This window comes from Lathyrus oleraceus, chromosome 1, assembly GCF_024323335.1.
Source record: "Lathyrus oleraceus cultivar Zhongwan6 chromosome 1, CAAS_Psat_ZW6_1.0, whole genome shotgun sequence".
In the NCBI taxonomy this organism is placed as follows: Eukaryota; Viridiplantae; Streptophyta; class Magnoliopsida; order Fabales; family Fabaceae; genus Lathyrus; species Lathyrus oleraceus.
Genome location: NC_066579.1, coordinates 25,299,085 through 25,303,386, shown reverse-complemented (window position 1 = coordinate 25,303,386; position 4,302 = coordinate 25,299,085). Strand labels below are relative to the sequence as shown.

Below are 4,302 nucleotides of genomic sequence, written 5' to 3'. Positions count from 1 at the left end.
TTCTCACATTTGAGTTTGATTTTCAGGTTGAAGAAGCAATCGCTTTAAGGAGATTAATTCAAGTTGATTGAGTTTGGTTTAGTTGATTGTGATGAACTAACTTGGTTTGTTTTGTAGGATGCTAACTCATTTGATTTGAGTTTGTGCTTTGCACATGTGATCGATTGTGTTGACTGTTGGTTCATATCTTGTCTGTTTTGACTTTGTGACTTGAATACTGATTATATTTGATTGATTTCAGGTACCATAGTTGCTTTAGTTCCTTTGTGAACTTGCTATTGCTTTGCTTGATAGCATTAGCATTGAGGTAGAATCTCTTGTCTCCATGTAGTCTGGAAGACCTGGCCTGTTACTTGGCCAGGCACCTGTCTGAAGTCCTCCTTAAGAGGCAATGTTTGTGATTGTTTAACTTTGTCCCCAAGCAGGAAAAGACCTCATATGAGGCAATTGGTAGACAAAAGAGATATGTAGCCTATCTCCTACTATTTTGTGAGTCACTCACCTTGCTCACACCACATGTGTTGATGCATAGTGAGTAAAAGCCCAAGATCTATCGAGTCATTAACTTGTGGAGAGAGTTCCATCTTTCTGAACTCCCACACCTTCTGATATTCAATGCTCTCCCTGACCAGGGATAAGAGTGATGAGGCACATCCCTCATATCCTTTCATCTGCTTCACCTTGGCTCTCAATGTCAAGGTTAAGAGCAACATTTACCCCATTCCAGTTGACTTTAAAGTCTAACCCTTGCTTGAGCCAAAATTATGTGTATATAGAGTGTGCTAAATGACTTTATCTGATTGATTGCTTGTTGCATTTGTCCATGTTTGCTTGCATGCCTTGGTGCATTTATCATCATTAATTGTTCATTATTGCATGATCATCATTTCATACCCTTGTGGTTTGTTTGAGTTTACCCATTGAGGACAACTGTAAGTCCATTCATTGGCCGGTATTCCTATGATTTGGAACGGATAGAGTGTAAGACCATTTCATTTGGCCGCTTATGTCCATAACTTGAATGCTTGTTTGTTTGTTGTATGTGAGGATGCAATTGTAAGACCATGTTGTTGACATTTGTACTCCTATGATCATCCTTTGGAGGTTGGTATAAGTCCAGATAGATTGGCATCTGACATCCATGTTTTGTTTTACTTTAGGAGATTGGAATAAGTCCATTTATTGGCATCTGATATCCGCTTTTGCTTTGTGAGATTGGAGTAAGTCCATTTATTGGCATCCGGTATCATTGTTTTGTTTTAGGAGATTGGTGTAAACCCATTTATTGGTATCCGGTATCCGCTTTTGTTTGTGAGATTGGTATAAGTCCATTGATGGCATCCGGTATCACCTTGCTTTTTATTTGCTCACTGGTTTTGTTGCCTCATTCCTAAGGACACACTTGAATCATCTTCTATATGATCTCAAGAGGTGAACCTTTCTAGGAAGTTTTACATTCCATTCTCCATACCCTCTTTGTCCTAAACCTTTTCACATTGTTAATTCAAAACTTTGACTTGTTGTGCAAACATCTTCATGTCTTTTCAAATTAGAAACCTGGACCCTAAGTCCTTGACTTTTCAAATTCCATTTCATAACACTTCTTTGAATCAATCTTAATCATACCTTGACCATGTTTTTGTGAATACTCATAATCAATTAACTTCACACATTCAATTGTTTTGTGGCTTTGTCCATTGTTAATATGTTTTCATACATTAGCCATAAGTTTCAATTACCATAGCGGTTGATGTAAATCTTACCTTATCCTTAGTGAGTCGATTGTAAGACTTCCGTACTGAAAACAGGGTTAACCCCTCTAGTACGTCGAAGCCGTCCTCGCATGGTGGATTGTTGGATTCAGGTTGAGTTTTCTCCCATTGGTAATGAAAAGCCTTAGTGCTTGTGTTTTAAAATGAACTCACTAATTTTTGGAAATCTTTTAGCCGAACTACGGCGTTTTGATCCTTACCTTTGATGGAAGGTACGTAGGCAACGGGTTCATCCGTTCAAACACAAAAAATAATAAAATTGTACATTCTTTTCTCATCATCCCTTCATGTTTGCACAATATGTCATAAACAAATAAATATTTTTATACAACAAGTGTGAAAAGGGCTCCCTAGGAGTACCTAGGACGTGATGGGTGCCTAACACCTTCCCATTGCGTAATTTACCCCTTACCCAGACTCTCTGATCTTTTCATTGGTTTTCTACGTGTAAAACTTCTTAGGTTTTTGTTCGCTTTTTAACCAGTCCTTAGGATAAATAAAAGTGCGGTGGCGACTCGATTCCTTGTATACTTTGCTTATGGTTTAATCAATAAATCATATAGCGACGAATACACCGCTACACCTGAGGCAATACATTTAAGATTATTCCCTTTTTCCCTCAGAGATAAAGCCCTATCATGGTTAGATTCCCTTCCACCCAATTCCATTACGACTTGGGATAACCTTAGGAGAGTTTTTCTTGCTAGATATTTTCCCCCGAGTAAGACCTCCGTTCTTCGAAACCATATAACTAGATTTACCCAAAACCAAGGAGAATCGCTGTTCGAAGCTTGGGAGAGATATAAAGAGTTGTTACGAGCATGCCCACATCATGGCTTAGAAAATTGGTTAATCATTCAAACCTTCTATAATGGACTTCATTACAACACAAAGATGACCATCGACGCTGCCGCAGGCGGTGCTCTAATGAACAAACCGTGTCCTGAAGCTAGTGCCCTCATCGAAGATATGGCTCAAAACCATCAATCATGGGGAGTCGAACGAGTGGCAGTTGGGAAGAAGGAAGCCCAAGGAGGAGTGCATGAACTAAGCTCTATAGACATGATGCAAGCTAAAATGGACGCATTAGCCCTCAAGGTCGAGCATATGTGCATAAACCCGAATACTGTAGCCGCAGTTTCGTCAGATTGTGAGATATGCGGAACCAAAGGACACCAATCTGCAGAATGCAGTCTATTAAACGAAACCCACTCTGAGCAAGTGAACTACACCCAAGGGAACCCATATTCGAATACCTATAACCCTGGATGGAGGAATCACCCGAACTTCTCCTATAAAAACAATAACCTTATTCAAAATAATGCACCTCCGAGACCTAGTTATCAAGCCCCTAGATCAAATCAACCTATGCAACCTGTGCCACCAAAGCCGAGCCTTGAGAAAATTATGAAAATTTTATCACCGCTCAAACCCAACAAAACAAGGAGTTCATGAACCAAAACATTCATGTTAACGAATTGATTACTTAGTTAGGAACCGAGGTTGACCAAATAGTTACTCATACTAAAATGCTTGAAACCCAGATCTCTCAGGTAGCTTTAAACCAAGCCCCTCAGACTACTCCTGGAGGACAATTCCCTGGACAACCTCAACAAAATCCGAGAGGACAAGCCAATGCCATTACCCTACGAAGTGGGAATGTAACACCCCGATTATCGTTAGAATAATTTAAATATTATTTAATATGATTATTTGAAGGTAAAAAGGAATTATTAAATAATATTGGGAATTATTATTGTTATTATTATTATAAGTGTTATTTATTTTAATAATAATTAAATAATAAAATAAGTGGAATATGAAGAGTGGAAGGGTAAAAGTGGAAAGTGGATAAAAGATTCCAAAGGAGAACTCAGAGTTGGTTTTTCACGTATTGTGTCTCAGAGTCAGAGGAAAAAGGGAAAGGCTGAAGAGAAAGAGAAGGAAGAGGAAAAGGCCAAAGATTGCTCAGAGCTTCCTTCAATCCAAAGAGGTAAGGGGTCTGAACCTTATTAAACAATAATATGCTGAAAATGGTGAAATATTGGATAAACGAAATTGGGATTTTTATCGAAGGAATTCGTAGAGATTTTATGTAATGATGTTAGGATTTGTAAAATCGAATAGGGGAATGATTCGTGTTAGATGATATGAGTGATTTTGTGTGAAATTGGGACTGTGAACGGTTGAATTGGACAGGTTCGTAGCAGAGAAAACCCATAGCAGATCTGGAAGACTGGATTCTGGTCATACGCGTATGGCACTAGGCAATACGCGTATGGGATGGCTTAGAAAAAGGGGTTTTGGCGCTGGTACGCGCCATACGCGTGTGATACGCGTATTCCTGGAGTGGTACGCGTATGGCGTATGCCATACGCGTATGAGTGAAAGAGATGGAATTTTGAACGTGAAATGGTCTCTGGTGGTACGCGTATGGGGAAGTGATACGCGTAGCATACGCGTACGGGAATGGCCAATACGCGTATGGATTTGGCCAAGCGTGGGCAATACGCGTATGAGCATGGGCAAT

The 4,302-nt window shown here is 39.5% G+C and overlaps 1 non-coding gene across 1 annotated transcript; it reads right to left on the bottom strand.

Annotated features, from left to right (window-relative positions):
• Positions 1-2,504: 2,504 nt before the first annotated feature.
• LOC127116140 (small nucleolar RNA R71) lies at positions 2,505-2,611 on the bottom strand. Its single transcript, XR_007801120.1, has one exon. It is a non-coding gene; the product is annotated as a small nucleolar RNA R71 (small nucleolar RNA).
• Between the last annotated feature and the right edge of the window lie 1,691 nt (positions 2,612-4,302).